General features: G+C 41.3%; 1 protein-coding gene across 2 annotated transcripts in view; it reads right to left on the reverse strand.

Annotated features, from left to right (window-relative positions):
* The window catches only part of SLC25A26 (solute carrier family 25 member 26), an 83,793-nt gene that overhangs the window by 35,437 nt on the left and 30,084 nt on the right, over positions 1 to 18,272 (reverse strand). The window lies entirely within an intron of this gene.

Here is an 18,272-nt window from a genome sequence, read left to right on the forward strand (position 1 = left end):
CAATTCTGCAGACTCTGTAACTATTTAAACAGGAAGCTCCCTGGACCCAGCAGACCTCCCTGCCTATGCAGCTGGAGAGTTACTCTGCTCCTAATGGAGCATTTCTTCCACCCCCACCCAAAGGTAGCAGCTGTGCGATGTCGGGTCCGACACTGCAGGGCCACCTGGGACTTGCTGCCCTCCCAGGTGTGGACTTGCAGGCTTGTCCACGGCAATCAAGCCCCTGGGAAAGCTGTCCCGCTGCCTGCATCCCCCAACTTCCTGCCTGTCAGCAAGCTGGGAAAAAACTTTAGTGAGGCTGGCTGCATGTGCAAATACAGCGTGCACAGAGCAGGGTTCATGCTTTCAAGAACCTCTTGCAGCTTCCTCAAAGGAGCCTAACCCTGCTTGCACAACAGCAGCACCATTATGAGAACTGTGGAAATAAAAGCCATGACTCTCAATGATTTCTTTCAATTCATTTATGGAGAAGATGTTTTCGTCATAAGCCTTTGAATTCCTTTGCATGTCTTTATACGGCCACCTCCTTTCTGTCTGCCTTGAGGATCTCTCATAACCACAATGTTAAACCATAAAGCTTAACCAAAATGATTTCTCACACTCAGTGACCCAGCTTGGACATGAGGAAAGTGTGCCAGACTACAAGAGCATGGGAATATGATCAAGAGGAACAAGAGTGCTTTGGTGGGCAAGACAGCTAAACAACTGGAACACCCCAGACACACACATACAAACCCTTATTTTCTTCATTTGCTTGTCCTGCCTGACTGTTCACACAGCCCAGTTATAGCTTCGGGATATCTGCAGGGCCTCAGGGAACTGAACTGCAGAGCATGACAGCAGCTCATGCTTGTTCTGTGAAATTCTGCTTATAGCTGTGATCAGCAAAATAGACACCACTGAGTTTCCACTTTACCAATATAAATCATCCCCTCTATGCTTGGCAAAGCACTTAAGCACATGCTTAGCTATGCTAGAGCTAATATTCTTCACAGCAGCTAGCGCAGGGCTGTGTTTTGGATTTGTGCTGGAAACCGTGTTGAAAACTCAGGGATGTTTTAGTTATTGCTGGGCAGTGCTCACACAGAGCCAAGGCCTTTCCTGCTCCTCACCCCACCCCACCAGCGAGTGGGCTGGGGGTGCACAAGGAGTTGGGGGACACACAGCAGGGACAGCTGACCCCAACTGACCCAAGGGACATTCCAGACCATATGGCACCATGCTCAGCACATAAAGCTGGGGAAGAAGAAGGAAGGGGAACATTTGCAGGTATTTGTCTTCCTGGGTCACTGATGAAGCCTGGGGATGGCTGATCAACTGCCTGCCGATGGGAAAGGGTGAAGGAATTCCTTGTTTTGCTTGTGTGCTCAGCTTTTGCTTCACCTGTTAAACTATCTGTATCTCAGCTCACAAGTTTTGTCACTTTTACTCCTTCAATTCTCTCCCCATCCCACCAGGGCAGGGAGTGAGTGAGCACCTGTGTGGGGCTGAGTTGCCAGCTAGGGTTAAACCATGACAACAGCTTTCACTGTTGCTGAATACGAGCAAGGTTATGCTTTAAAAACATTACAGACCAAACACAAACAAGTTCTTAAACTCCATACTCTTCTTTACACTCCCAACTTCCCATTACTAAAAGCTCTTCCAGAGCTGGAGCTGGGCCAAAGTGATTTGTTGAACTCAGGCCTAAACAAAGTGTTCTGCTAAATTTGGGCTGCAAACAACATGGTGGATGAAGAGAAAAGCCAACTAATAGAGTCTAATCTTTTCTGTGGGTTATTTTAGATATGCAATGCAGAACTCGGAGTGATCTCAAACATCCAACAGAGGACAAGCCAAGGTAAGAACACAACTGCAGCTCCACCAAGAGGCTTTAGAATCACAACCAGCAACAGAAAAATCCAAGCAATGAGTGTAACTGCCAGGGCCCCACGATGGGATCAGATCCCACTGTTTCCAGCACACTCCTCTCTCACGCAGCAGGTCTGAGCACAGCATCTGTTGCACTGATGGTCCCTTTAAGAAACCTACTTCTGTGGAAAACATTGACACCAAAAGGAGAAAGCCAAATTCCACGCCCACTGCAGCATGGGCTCCAGAGGGAATGGGATGGGAAATGCTGCTCTCACAGCTTTAATTCATTTAAAGGCCATTTTGCATCCAGAAGGTTCCACTGAGATGATTTCTTTTCCTCACTGGTTTTGCAGCCATGTCAAATGCCCATCACAGCCAAGTGGCAGAATTGCCAATTCCCTGCTGTCACAGGTACCTTCATAAAACTCACAGTGCAATGACTCAAGCTGTGTTGCCAGGTACAGGATTTTGTCTGTGATACAAAGCAGTCAATGGGATTTACATATATATGATTTGAACCATAGTCTTCCCAGTTGTTTTCCAGCTGGGAAACAGTCAGCAATGAAATAATTTTCACACTAACAGGCATTACTTGAGAGGAAAGGAAATCAAACACAAAAATGTTAGTTGGAGAAATGGCCAGGAATTCCCTAACCATGAGGAATCTCCTGAAATTTTCCCTTCTTGTTGGACAGTATATTAGTAACTGCTTGAGAAACCTGCTCTTAGATAGGTCTCCAGAACTGTTTCTGTTCCTTCAGCATTTAGATGCCTTATTCTGGGAGATACTCACAGCCCCCATAAAGCACAGACAACACTTCTTTCACCCTGACTGGGATGTCTCTGTCCAAATTAGTTCAACAAGATTATGAGGCAGCATCTGCAGAAACAATACTGATCCTGACCAAAGACATGGTGCCCCAGAGGCTGCACTGCAACTTGTACTCAAGGAACGGGACAACAGACAGTGCAGTAAAGAAAAATCAAACAAGTTAAGGACCAAAGAGAAAAGGAAGGAAAGCAGTGCTACTGCCTAATACAAAGAATGAGCTGATCTCAAAGCAAGTGCCTTTTACAGTATAATGTTTGTAACCTTTTGGGCTGAAAAGGAACAGACTGGTGTTAGCAGCATATAATAAAACCAGGTGACTTAAACCATTCTTTTTCTAATGAGATTAGCAAGCTATACATTACAATTCCCATAATGTTTCAACCTCAGGGCATTTTAATTACATGTTTCATTTATCTTCCCTGGGATTTTCTGATTTGTGCCAGAATGCTTTCTTCACTTAAAATGCAATTTTTATCTCAGTGCAAGTGCTAATAGACCACTTCAGACAAAACAATCGAAATCTGCAGAATTCATACAAGAGCAAAAATCAACTGTGGCTTTCAATCAAAGGATATAATTCCATTAACACCTTTCTTTAAATAGTATCACCAAATGTTGGTAGAGGGATTTGAGATCATGAAAAGAGTTAAGAAACCTGCAGAACAATGTGCTGATTCTGTGTTCTCACATACAATTTTAAAAGCTCAGCTGACCTGATGCCAATAAATGACCTGAGTTTGTTTGGAAGTCATAGAATCATAGAATGGTTTGGGTTGGAAGTGACCCTAAGGATCACCTCGTTCCAAACCCCTGCCATGGGCAGGAACTTCCACAGCTGAACACTGGGAAGATCCCACCCTGGGCAAAAGCCTTTACAACACATGCTGGTTGAAAAAAAAACCAACAAAAAAGTAAGGAACTCGTGCCTTTGCTCTGCAGCAACTCAGTAAGATAAATGCCAAAAGCCTTTACTGTGGTGGAATAGTTAAATACAATCACAATAAAATTCCACCTGTCAGCTCCAAAAGCACCCCACATGTAGAATTTACACAAGCTGAACCGGAGCTGGTTCAGGGCATGTCATAACAGCCATTTCTGCACCGTGCACTGTTAAAATTGGCCTCAAGATGAATTGAGTGCCTGGAAAGGGCAACCATATTTCAAGCAAACCAGGACATGCTCAGGGTAGTTGGACTGCCCCTTCAGCTGCATTCCTGAGCGTTTAATTTTTGCCACTTGGTTTGCGTGAAAAATATTTCCAGTAGACCTCCAAAAAATTCTGCAATACAGTAAAAATACTTTCTGGTAAAACTTTAGAGAAGAAAAGTGTTAGTTTATATTGAAAAGATTTTGCATAGCATTATTCCAACCTGTGCTCCTAAGTGAAGAGTCAGCATCACAAGTATTTCTTTTTCTCACATGAGTTGTTTGCAATCTGTCAGTTCTCACAACTAAAATATGGCATTGCCAATCTAACCACATCACATGGAGGTTTTTTTTGAATGGTACCCTATTTTGGTTTGTGTTTGTGATGCTTTGCAGTAGAAGTCACTTTTGGTGTAAGAGATTACTAAGATTACTTACACTTTTGGTGTAAGAGATTTGCATTACTAAAATGCAAATAAAAAGGCCACTGTAAATGATTTCACTCTTACTGGTTTTTTTCTCAAGGGGCTTTAACTTGAGAAATCTCACTGTGTGCAGAACATCTGAATCAAGCCAGTGGTGCTGAGCACCCGCATCCCTTTTTTAAGTCAACTTCAGGCAGACAAGTATGGGGGAAATAATCAGGCATGGCCCTTCCCAGGAGCTGTGCATTAGAGAAGTCAGTCTGACACAAATGAATAGAAATCGCTTGGGCTTTCTCAGAAATAAATGTACCAATAATGTAGGATTAAAATGTAATAATGAGAGAATTTTCTTTCATGTCCACAGACTACACATGCTATATCAGCAATTCACATGCAGTTTGAAACCAACAAACTACTGTCAGCAACAAATACATTTCAGCTGTAGCAACTAGAGCAGTTTTTAGCAGCAATTTTGTAGGGAAGGCTGCAATAAACCCCATGTCTCCTTTACCCATGCAGCTAAAATAAGTCTTCAGATGCTTGGGTAACATGTTATTGAAAGGGTATTTTCGAAGGTAAATATTTTTGTCAATTATTTGCTTTTAAAATGTTACTATTCTCACATTTCTCTGGATTTTAAAAAAAAAATTGCCCTCTCACAACCTACAAAAATAGATCTCTTGGGCATCTTTAAACCTGTATCATTAAAAAGGAGAGAGAGGGGGAGAATCAAATATCTTGGATTTCCTCTTATTCCAGGTAACTTATTCCATATGCAGTCCAGCCAACTGGTTAAAACTTCCTCCCCTTTCTATTTCCTGATGCTACCAATATCCAGTTCACAAAATCCACCATTTGGAGAGGTAATGAGAAATCCAAATGGCCAGCTGGGCGGCACAAGGTCTGGGGTGTCCTCTGGAGAGGCCAGAGGTTCTTGAGAGAATAAGGCATCAAGCAGGGAATGATGGGGCAGCAAGAAGTGATCACACATTAAAGAAAGAACACTGGAAAGGCAGCTATAATATTGTTGCAAGTCACTTTTGTACCAAACACTTCACAAACAACTGAAGATTTGCCCCAGGACCTGCGAATATGGGAATGAAGGCTAAAGTCATTGCTCAATTCTCCTTAAAGAAATGCTGCAAGCCAAGTGCCAGTTTGGTGACAGCTTATTCTTGATAAATAAATCATTTACACACCTGACACAGCTCATGTCTTTCTTTTGTGATAATTATAGTTTTAGAAGCCTCATTTAAGGGGTGCAAATTAATTTCCAAATTCCACCTCCTGTCAAAGAGTGTATTTTATTAGGTGATTAATTACCTTCAGGAGCACTTCAGGAGACACCTTGGAGGCAAACAAGGATTGCTGTGACAGCTCCTTTAAGATATGGCTCTGCTCCTAAGGCCCGATGAGCCCAGAGATAAAATAACTGCATACAGGTGTTATCATCTACAGCACCTTGTGTTTGTGCCTCAGAGAAGCGCATTTCCCCTCTAGAACATGCAAATATTTCCCTCAATGCTACAGCCCTTGCTTTGTGAGGAGTCCCATAAACTGCCTTGGGGTTGGTTCCACTTCCACAGTGAGGCAGAAAGTAAGAACAGCCATGGGGAACTGCCCTTCCCTCAGCTTCAGTGTCCTCCTGAAACATTCTGTACCCCAAAACACACACCACTTGGCCCTCTCCAGCTTATATGCCTGGATGACATACAGCTGGTTTCAAAATTCTGCGCCAAAAATCCTTTTTGTAAGTTTTCTGTCAGCCAGTTACGTAAAGGTGGCAGGATTTATAGCAAATTTTACTGCTGTTTCCTTGCTGTCATTTCAGATTTCTACACTGAGCAGAGCTGCCAGCAGATCTGTGCTCACATAACTCCTCTTTGCAAGCAAGTTTGGTGCCCAAAGGTGACAGTGAGAAGAAGCCAGTGCAGCCCAACACAGGTTATATGCACACCAATGCACCAAGTTCAGGTACCTCGACACTCCCAGTGACCTTGACACATCATTTAGACACTGAAAAAATTTCCACAGAAAAACAACTCTTCCAATAACACAAGTGGAGAAACACGAAGTTTAACAAATTTTATAGTCTTTATCCATCTGTTTACTTGAATCTCTTATTCTACACAACACCCAAAGCACTGCTGTCACAAGAATTGCTCTGCTCCCCTGCATTTCTTGTTTGCCTTCTCTTACAACTATACCTGCCTTTCAAGGGAATTACAGTTTTATGGATAAAATGAGATCCAAAGGCCATTGACCAAGGGCAGGACCTGTTCCCAACATGCCTGTCTATCTTATTTTAGCAGCCTCTCCTGATGGATGGACTGCACAGATTATCAGCTCAGGTGCTGCTTTGTTGGATAGTTCCCCAGAGCAATTTAAGTCATTACTTCTTCATCTCCTCATCACAGGCAAAGGAACAGATTTTTCTTTTCTCCTTTGCAGAAAATTTTCAAGTACTTGTCTTTATTTATCATTTTACCTTCCTGTGGCTTTTCCAGCACTCTTCCTCCCTTTCCTGCACAAGGACATCAAAGACTGCCAAAGGCAATTCTCACTGTGTATTTCATCAGCAAGCTTAAGCCAGATTGTTAGAAAAAGCTGGTTAAGTCTAAATCAACATTAACCCTTCAAGTTTGGGAGTAAAAGAAAACACAAAGTCAGAACCATCTGAGAGATTCTCTCATCTGACAGCAACAAACTTCTGCTGATCTCAGGGTAGTGGGATATCCCAATCTCCCTTCAGTAAGCATGGAAAACAGGGAACATCAGAGATGAACAGGGAGAAGGGAACACAAAACTAGTTTCCAAAATCTCTAACAAAATAAGAATGAAAGACACAAAGTTGTTTTGGAAGCATTTTGAAAAGCTGAAGATATGTGGCAAAGGGAAGGATTGCTCTGGACTCTGAAAAGACCACCTGTAGCCTGAACAGATCAACAGCAGTTCTAGTTATCAAGATATGGATGTATAAGCCCTTGACATAACTCTCAGCTAAACATCATCAGAAAGTTACTTGCTGCACTTTCTTTGTCTATCTCAAAAAGCCGAAAACCCCCCCCACAACCATCAACAACCAACAGCAGCAAAACAAAAAAGCCAAAAAATCAACAACATCACACAAACTTCCCAGAAAAACAATCAGATTCCAGTGAAGATCAAGCTGGAGCTTATTGCTCCAAATCTGCCCTTGATTAAGTATAGTCTTCCACTACTCAACAGTTGTTACAAGGTTAGAGAGAAAAGTATCATCTAAAATGTCATACAACCCAAAATTAATTAACCAACTCTGACAATCATTGCACTACAAACCTACTTAGATTTTAACCCATAGCATGTGCTGGAAACTTCCAGTTGAACATTCTGTATTTTCTCATTTGCCCACATACGCTTGTTATTAAAACCACATGCGGGCACTGAATCATTTCATGGTTCGTTTAGAGACAAACACGCAGAAAATTGTGGGAAACAAGTATAGCCCTAAGAGTCTGTGCAAGCCTGTGTAGTCTGAGGCCTGCTGTGCTGCAGGAGCTTGAGCTACACAACTATGTTATTCTGGGGCTCAAAAGTGAACAGTAGAGAAGGCCCCATACACATACACTGAGTTTTGGAGTAGATCATTAGCAGAGTCAGACAGTGTGACAGTTTCAGCCCTCAGTGCCTTGCAAAATGCCACATGTGTGCTCGACTGCTAGTCCACAACAAAAACCCCTAAGTGAGGCAGCAGGATAGTCTTTCATTTCTGAAACTGCTGTGGCAATGAGGAGAATGCCCCAACTGCATAGGAAGTTCAGAGCATAACCTCAGGCAAAGCACTCAATCTTTCTGGAACTGACATCTGGAAAAAATGGTAGCCCTTCATCTTGTCCATTGGACTAGAAGGTCACCAGCTCAAAGATGACCTTTTGCTGAGAGGACAGTCAGTAAAACAGTAAGGCTTTGCTTTTGATCGTGTTTCTCTGGATTATTCATATTACAGCAGTGGCCGAAGGACTCAAACATAATGTGCCAGCTCAGATGTGCAAAGATAACACACATGAAGTCCACCTGAGAACACAACCTCTTCCCATTAACAATTACTATTGCATTCAGAAGCATGAATTCCCTGAAGGGAAAACAACAACTGTGTAAGCATTTTCTCTAAGAATACATCTCACCTGTGGATCTTATTCCCCAGCAACACAGGGAACATTCATATTCTGTCTGCAGATCTCCAATTTGGCTTTGAAGCCTAAAGCAGCATGTACAGGATCCAGGTTTCTTGTTGAGTCCTCTATCAGGATGGTATGTACACCCATACCAGAGATTTTCCCATGGAACACAAATGCTTCAAGATAAAATTAAACCATTAAATTATAAGGTCTTCCAGGAAGTTCTAGGGGAAACCTTCTAAAGTCAACTCTGATAGAACAGCTGTCTACTACAGAGCTCCACAAAGAGGTCATTTGTGATGGAAGACAAAGAAGATGATAGCTGATAAATCTAAAGCTCTATAAACCTTCTGGCCAGATAAAGGGCACACAGTTCTCCCAAGAACACTGGCTTACCTGCAGCTTTACAAGGACAGTAATGACACTCAAAAGCAATAATGAAAGCCTCAGACCTCAGCCTTTTACTAGTGTTTCCACCTTGCTCCTGCTGATGGAATTCTATAAAGCAGGACTTCTAGCTGGTATTACTGAGGCAGTAAACATCCCCTTTGAGAAAAGGGTGCTTGTAATTTCAGACAGCTGCATATGTAAAACTCTACCTCGAACTAAATAGCTGATTCCTGGAGAGGGAAAACAAAGAAATCCCAGCCAGGTTCCTATAACATAACTGGGGCTTCTGATAGATGGTTGGAAAGGTGGAGGAGAGGGGGGAGGGAAGGTCATAAGATTAACAAGCGTGTAACAAACACAGAACAATATCCATCAAGAAGATGATTAAGGCAATCATTTCAAAACTAGAGAAAGAGATGGTTTTAGTACCAAAAATTTTAAGTATATACCAAATTTGGTTTTTTTGACCAAGTTTTTGGGGTAACAGGAACCCATATTTGCTGCTCTGTACAACTCTAGGAATAACTATTCATTCCCACCCCACTTGCAACACTGGTGAACTGTGGACATAAGAACAAAGCTTTTTCCATGAGGAAAATCCATATCTTTGAAAGAAAGAACTTTACAGTGCAATCTAAATATTCATCAAAGCTCTACTTGTAACAGCAGGAACTTAGCACATGGAGGCAGGTGGGGTGAATAAGAATTTATGGGATGTCTGTAGACATATTAAATATCTGAAGTTCGTTCTTCAAAGCACAGGTAACGCTGAAATGGAGTTTACAGACACAGTTGATTTAAAATATGCACGGTCTCAATCTATACTCAATACCTTCTCATATAAAAACAGATGCAGAAGATACCATCTGCTCTTTATAGGCAGTGGTAATCAAAGGTTTTCTGGTAGTCCAAGCACAGGCATTAAAGGACATATTGGGGTAAAGCTCATGCTAAAAAGGGAGCAACGCTCAACGCTGTGTTCTTTCATCCAAAGGTACACCTGCGTCCTTGATCAGAACATTTATTCAAGCTGGGGCATCTGGGCATCTGCACTGTGTCCATATTCAGGATGCTTCAGTTTCTAAAACCTGAAAAGTACTTTTGGTCAACAGGATTGTCTAAGGTTGCAATTTCTTCACTGTCAAAGAAGAATACTCATCAGTTCTTTGTTAGGTAATAAATTTCTTTTATCTTCTGATTATTCTCATGGAAAAATACAAGAAGGAGAGTGGCAAGGTACTAATAACTTCCTGTTAATTCAACACGCTGCATCAAGTAAGAAATCAGGATATCTTCCATCTAGATGCCTGGAAGCAGCCTTACCCTACAAACATCTCATTCAAGCAGTTCACACTTAAGTTAACAGGGGCTTGGAGAGCAGAACAGCTCTTAACACACAGAAATGCCAACATTTCTGTTTCATTGTGATTTTTCTTAATGTATTATAATATTTCAAAACATGCCTGTGCAAAAACCTTTTCCATCCCAGTAAAATGGAATATTAAGGTGTTATTGAGTAGAAAAAAAGCTTTAGGGTCACAAAATACTATCCAATTTTACTGTCTCTGATCCAAACTGTAGCCTGGGTATCCATTTTCAAATAGAACTAAACCACACTGGGAGCTTTATGCTCTCTGAACTGTTATTAAGCTGCACTATAAATTTAATTACGGAAACACTTTTGACAGAATTAAATAGTAGTGCTTGAAGTAAGAAATAAGATCACCAATGGTGGAAATAACATTGAAGATTTACATAAAACCTGACTGTCTGTGATAAAGCTTAAAAGCAGCAAAGTACCAGATACCTTTAAGAAAAAGATTTCTGAGCCCATTCAGGTACCTGTCACAGTTATCTGGCATGGATACAATTAATTGTAAATAAACCAACAATGGAACAACTCCACCTCTGCAAGCACACAGCATTTGCAAGTCTGATTCCCAGTGGGTAAAGGCCATCACAGCCCAGTGCCCACAGAACACCACACAGTTCTAATATCTTGGCTTTAAACTCCCTGATCCTCCTTTATAGGTTGATTTTTTTTTGCTATTTCAGGCATTTCACTATAATAAACTATGGAATTCTGCTCATACAAAGAAAATTCCATAACTAAATCTTCAATTAAAGAGTCTCATATCTACCAACAAGAGGAAAGTCGTGCCTCAAACCTGCATCATGGTTTGGTTACTTGCAGACTACCCACAACAACTCCTGAAAGGACATCTGTGCTCATGAAGTCTGAGGACATTTTGTACCAACAAGTATTTCTCATTTTTAATACTTGACTGTTCAGGAGTGCCCTGAACTAAACTTCAACTTGTTAATCTCCACGGGTATTTGGACTGCAGCCCATGTATTTTCAATGGTTACCTGACACACGATAAATGACAATATTTGGTTAGTACAGTAAAACCCAGTGCCTTTGCCAATTATTAACACTATAACATGGTCTTGATCCAAATTTCACTGGCATTGTCGGGTTTTGCCTTCCATCACAATGTCTGGATGGTAAAATTTTAGTTAACCATGTGGATAATAATACTTAATCAGTACTAAGTTTTCTATTACCACCATATGCTTATAATCTGGCTCCAGAAATTATTTATTTCACTGCTGTACCAGTAAGTAATGGAACATGAGCCATTCAGTAGGATATTTACTGACATCTTGTCTCTGACTGTACAGAGCTACATTTCTAGACTGCTTTGCTATTGTAGTGGTGCATGAAATCACCCACTTTTTTCCCTCCTTAGCCTTTGAGCTCATCATCTGATTTTAGACAAATAAGACAGGGGTACGGACAGAGCCCCGAAAACTTCTGTGAACATCTCACAAACACCTCAAACACATCTGTAAGCATCTCAGCTGAGCTGAGAGACTCAATTTGGAAACTCCAGTTTGCAGGGAAGGCTGCAGAAGGAGCTCAAAAGCTGTTGGTGTGGTTCCTGGCCAGAAAAGATACTATGGCCTTGAGAGCAGGATGCTGGTCATGTACTGCACCATGACAAGGTGGATGTAGAGGAAGGCAGCATGCAGGCAGCTCAACAGCCTTTCAGAATTTCCTTCAGAACACAGAACCATCCAAAACACGGGGGGAGGGGGGGGAACCACAGATGAAACAACAAAGAAAACAAAAAGCCGCTGCAGACCTGTGTAAATAAAGGGTGAAGCTGCTTAAACCCCAAGGATTTCTGGTTTGTGGTGATGGATTAAAGAGCAAAGCAGGAGCCTAAGAGATTCTGTCTGTGTTCTGCTCTCAAAAGAAACATAATGCACACAAGAAAGATTGGCAGAGAATTGGGGATCAGTGTACAACTACTAAAGCTGAAGTGCTCTTTAACAGGGTTCTGTAACACACAACCTCTGTGGGGAACCTCAGGAGACCATTTACAGAGCGCTTTCCCGAGCTCAGGGCACCACTTATAGTCTTTCTTGGCCACAAAATGTTATCTCTGGCTGCCTAGGATGTTCAGAGTCCTCGGTCGTCCCAAGGAGATGGGGAAATCTGTGAGGCCAACAGGCCAGGAAACATCTGAGAAACAGCTGCTGAGAACTTTAGAAGTTCCAGAAACCTTAGAGTTGATTAAAAATAGAAATAATTTAATCAAGGTCACATTTATCCTCAAAAAGAAGGAATTTTCTTTAAATACACAGTATTTTTTACAGGAAAAGTACTCCCTGTGTTGGCAATTCACAGGCCCTGGGAAAATAAATACTTAAGTCATTCTAGGCCATCTTATTTGAAGATCATAATTTCCAAGGAGACTGAGAGATCAAACCTCAGCAAGCAGACCCATGTTTCAGTGTCCATATCCCCATAACCCATGCAGGCTCTTCCAGGTACAGGACAAAATTCATACTGGATCCTTGAGTTGGCTGCTTCCTAACATTATTACTCAGGTCTGCTCCCTTTTTAAATTAAAAACAGGGGGAAATCCAGAGAAAGGAAAGTCAGCAATAGGAATTCCCTTACACACACAAGATCCATTTCCAACTCATATATTAATGCCTAATTTGTTTCTGGAAGTACCAAGCTCCTTCCCCACTGTTAGTGGGATCTCTGCATGGCTGGTGTTTTTAGGAGAGCTCGAAGGTAAAATAAAAATCACAGGTGAGAGGACACATTCTTTTCAGGTCCCTTAGTAATGCACGGGATTCCTGTGGCCTGGATTAGTTAATTCCTAAAGTGCTGGGTCTGTCAAGAAAACCATGTTTTTGCATTCTCTTCTTTATGTTCCCTTCTGCTGACCTATATTAACAAAAGAGGTTCGTTTGTCAAACCACAGATATTCGTATGCTTAAGCTCAGATTCATCACACTTGGTGGTCTGGAAATTTTTTAAAGGACACAGAACTAAACATGAGCTGGACAAAACAAGGAAAGGCACCTTGATTCACCCTGAGCACAAATGGACAGATTGAATTTTCCTAGTGTTAGCTGCAATAAATACATTCCAGGGCATGAGGGGTGACGGAGCAGTGGAACAAGGAGGTATTCTTGACTGATTTTGAAGGTTTTGTTTGTGCCCAGTGGCTTAAGAAATTTGTTCATCCTTCCTTGAAGACGACATTTGTAATGCTGTACCATGGCCGGGGTGAGTCAGAGGTTAAGTTACTGGCCGGATAAATTCCAACAGCACAGTTTATGTTCACCTGACCTGTGGATCTGTGCAACATATTGACTCAGGTATTAGAGTGAAACAAAGAACTAAAGATCTTTTGCATCTTGCCTTTCACCCCTCTGAACATGGCACAGCCCAGCAGGATCTTGGGCAGAACTCTCTCCCCACGGTGTGCCAACCCACAGGATTTATTTTTAACTGTGTCTTCCTCGCTCACATTGCTGTTGTTTTCCCTCATTTGTTTTCTCTCTCAGGCATCTGGACCATCTAGGCAAGGTGAGTTCACCTTCAGTCACCATGCACAAAGGCCATGGCAGTTCACCAGCCCCTTAAATCACAAAACCACACTGCCTTCTTCAAACACTCTCCTAAAATTCTGAATCAAGCACCAACAATCACGAAATAGGAATGAAAACAAACACATCCAGGCTCTTTTGCTGGGTGGTGTTTGAAACTTCACCATAGCATCCAGTTCACTTCTCAGACATTCTTTCCATGGTTGTTAGATGTACATACACTTCTGTTTTTTCAAAGCAGTTCATATTTTACGTATTCACATCAGTCTGAGAGATGTGGATCATAAAAGGCACGGTGAGAAGAAACAGTAACATCCAAGTTTAGCCAGAGAACATTTATCTACCAGGCACATTCATATTGTCTCTCAACAGAGCATATGACCTGTATCATAACATCAGGGAAGGGAATGCTTCAGTGATTTGCAGAGGCACCATGAGCTTTATTCTTCTTCCAGTCAATGACAGTTGAGGCCAGAAGTGCCTGACCTGCCTCAGAAATTCCTGGGCTTAGTTTCTAATTGCATTCTTTCAGAAACTCCATGTTCTGAAAATAACAGCTAGTACCACTAAATATTCAGAATAAGCGTCTCTCAATGATCTAAAACTCAAAATTAACAAATTAAACACATATCTAGACTTGCAACCAAAGTGACAAAACTGTAAGAGAGCACTGGGGACAGCTATGAATCCAAAATGAAATTCCTACTCGTTACTTTAGGATGGAGTGTAAGCACTCAGACAATGTGCATATATATCAGAGCACTAAAAAGGTAAATACATTGCAAAAATAAAATAACCAAAAAACGCATAAAATGTAATCTTGTGGGATGCAGTTTGGATACAAATACTAGAAGCAACCAAAAGAGGAGAAACCTTCTTTAGAATCTAATTCTACCAAATCCAAATGCTTCAGATATTAATTTACAAAACACATTCTGCTGAAATTCAATGCCAAAGCCCTCAGAGAGGCACCCCTTTTACCTTCTCAGGGTAGCCCTCACTGTCCTTTTGCTCCTCATCATACCATTTTAGCCAGTCCCTAGTCCAGTGATCCCACCTTTTCCCACCTGGTCAAACCAGAATCTTCAGCTTGAACAACCAGCTGAGCAAAATAAAAATGAAGTAGCTCAATGATACAAACTACTCAAGCTAAAGCTAAAAAGTAAAATTTCACTGAATCTTTTACCTTAGAAAATGCAGAGCCTATCAAAGCTTCTGAAAGAATTAAAAACATAAAGACAGGTGGTCCCTGCAGTGGCACTCTCTCTTTGTTTTTCAAAGTTGGTACAGACACCAAAAGCCTTTAAAACTGGTCAGAAAAAACCACCACACTGAAAGCATCCATCAACATTTCTCACATTGAAAATTACCTGTGCTACCTGTTTCCTTTCCCTTTTCAAAAGACAAAGATTTACAGCCAGAGCACAAGACAAGGACCCTCAGGTGTCCATGAGCGAATGCATTGCCCCAAAGGGATATCAGTGGAGATAAAGCACAAAATCAGCTGAAAACTCTTCCTCCCACGGTCAGGTTGTGACCACATCTGGAATTAAACACAAGACCTTACACTGCACTAACAGCATCATCCTTTCACAGCACCTCAGTGCTCTCACTGTGCCGCTCCTTAGGTTTTCCTTGTCCTCTGCTGCTGTTTTCTTTTCCATGTCAGTTCCAGCTGAATTTTGATGTCAACTATTTCTCTCCTATCACATTATATCTACATAAACTCAGGGTTCTTTGGATGTGTTCAGCCCTGACACAGAAGTGAAATCCTCAGCCAAGAATGACAGGTGGGGGATGATGTTGTTCCAAAGCTGCCAAGAATTTTCACGGTGAGAATTTCTTTCTGAATTTCTTCTCTACCCACAGCTTTGTTAGATGTTCCTCTGGTTATTACTTTCTGGACAATGAACTGCAATGTCCAAAAGATTTTGCAACAAAGGTAAGAGACCATCATGCAGCCACCCTGGAGAAGCCTCTGCCACACAGGTCTGGGAGACACGTGGTCTTTGGTTGTGACTTGTTGGCCTACAATCTGCTGAGAGGGAGGTCAGCAAGAGAACACTGATGGGAGCATGATTTGGCCCACGAAGATTAAAAGTTTATCTGTGCAAAATGATGTTTTGCAAAGCAGGACACAGAAATAAATAAGGGTGTTTTGGAGCGGAGTCTTGAAATGAAAGATAGATGGAGAATAAGTAGGAAGGATAATTTGTTTTCCCATATAATAAATATAAGCTGCCTCCCCCTCAAAATATCAACCATCAGTGTAAGAAAACTCTGAGCCAGCTGCATCCATTTAAAAGGGTTAATGTGAAAGTTTAGGATTTGTAGTACCTATTCCTACAGTCATTTTTGTTGGGTTGCTGGTAAAAACAAAGACTCACAGAAGGGAGGTTGAATGCTTGTCTTGTAACAGCTGCCAGCTGTGAGCCTGAAAGACAGCAGGGCACCTTTCCTACATCCTGACTTCCCTGAGGATTCCACATCTGGCCCCAAGGAGAGACAAGATACTGGACAGAACATGGATCTGATCCTGTCATGCTCAGGTCTTATCATCTGCCACCCACAGAAATAAAAGATCCAATCATGAGATATCAAGGGATTATAACCAGAAAAGGGATAGGGATGTTGTATATTAAGGGTTGTAGAGAACAAAGAGTTTCTATCTCAGTAAACCCCAAAGCCCTATGAAAACTACTGTAAGAGTTTTTATAGAACTTGAGTATTTACACTAACCATGGAGTAAAAAAACCCCGTTGCACCACTGCTGGATGCTGAACTTTTCTATGCCAAAAACTTAAAGTTAAATTAGAAGCAATGGAGTTACCCAGCTGGAAAGCTGATGGTAAAACACCAAGAAGATATAATTCCCCACAGTCCTTTGCTACCAAGAAATCATACAGCTCTTTTATAACCAACTGATAAGCCCAGAGGTAGTGCAGTTAACTAACTATTGAAAGGCAATGACTCACTGAACTGGGTCAGCACCTGTATATCTTTAAGAAGTAACAAATACAGCGTGTCTGGTCATCTCCAGCTACTGTCTGCTGGGTGGCACAGCAGTTCAAATCGACAAAAAGTTCAGAACTAGGAAAAAGGCTGGTCTGTGCAAGCTACAGCAGGGAAAGGAGATTGCCACAGAGTTCAGTGAAAATAAACCCTTGGTTCACTTGTTTTATACTGCTGAAAGAAGAAAGGAAGACACCCATTGCTAACAGGTTGTAGAGGATCTGCACTACAGGAGATGGTCACTTTTGACTTGGTAAAGCATCTGCTGGTGTTGTCTGGGGGGCACATCACACCAGAGAAGTGTTTGCTGCTTCTCTTAAAACAAGAAGAATGAAAAGAGCTTTCTTTGGTAGCTTTCTCTAAATCTCAAAACATGAGTAGCTTTATTAGACTGATTCAAAACTGTAACTAGAAGTCAAGTCTACATGTAAAAGCAGAAGTCATGAATGCGTTTGATGTATTTTAAGTAAGGCACTGAACTGCAGTTGTTATTTACAGATCAAAGAAGCTCCAGCAGTGTCCTGAAACAATCTAAGTGAGAAATGCCAAAATCTGATTTCATCCACGTCCATGTGTTGCTTTGAACTTGTAATTCACAGAATTGGTCACTATATTGAACTAATTATCAAGCTTAACACTTGCCAATTTTGATGGCTGTGCTCCCTTATAAAAAAGTCAGGTTTGAAGGGAAGCAGAATGATATATTGGAAGATGTGCAGCCTTTATCGAAATCTGGGGAGGAAAAGTAATGAATATACAAAAAAATACCCCCTCTTGCCAAAAGCTAAGTATAATTTAGTTCTCTAATTGGTTGCTGTGACACAGATTAGCAAAATAAATAGTTTTTAATAACAAATACATATAAAAATAAAGTGGTTAATTCCTTCTCCCTCATAGGAAAAGTTTCTTGTAACAATTGAGTGGAAAAATATCTATGCTATCTAAAAATCTAATGAAGCCATATATTGTTCATGGAAGTAAAACTAAAACAACAATTTCACAGCACAGCCTAGTACATTTAAATTAAATACTAGTAACAGTGGAAAGAAACACTGATAAATTATTTCTGCAGGCAGGAATATAGAAGCAAAGTGTGTTCAGACACTAGAAAAGACTTAAAACCTACTATTTTTGCCAATTACTTACTGTGGTTGGAAATGATCACAAACACTGGTTTGCCAAAGAAGTGATTTCAGGAATCACACAGCTTAGGCTATAATTAAAAAGCAATCTTTGGGAAATAGGTTATTACCAGTATTTAGTAGCTAATTTGTTAGCTAATGCCTTAACAAAGCTCTCCTCTGATTGCAGTGGAGGGGGAGAGACTTCAAGAGGATTATTTGCTATTAAGACCTGCACTCAATTATTGAGAATGCTGCTGTGCAATTACAATGGCAGAGCAGTCACCAGGAAAGCTGGATGGATTCAGCCTGTGCTGCAGCCAGCAATTCCCACATGCAGGGCACAAGTCTGGCCTCTGAATTTTAAGAACAGCTCTCAGGATACCCTCACAAATTTGAGTGTTTGGCAACTAATAGA

Source organism: Manacus candei, unplaced genomic scaffold (assembly GCF_025592945.1).
Source record: "Manacus candei isolate 608988 ecotype Guabito, Panama unplaced genomic scaffold, ASM2559294v1 h1tg000025l, whole genome shotgun sequence".
NCBI lineage: Eukaryota > Metazoa > Chordata > Aves > Passeriformes > Pipridae > Manacus > Manacus candei.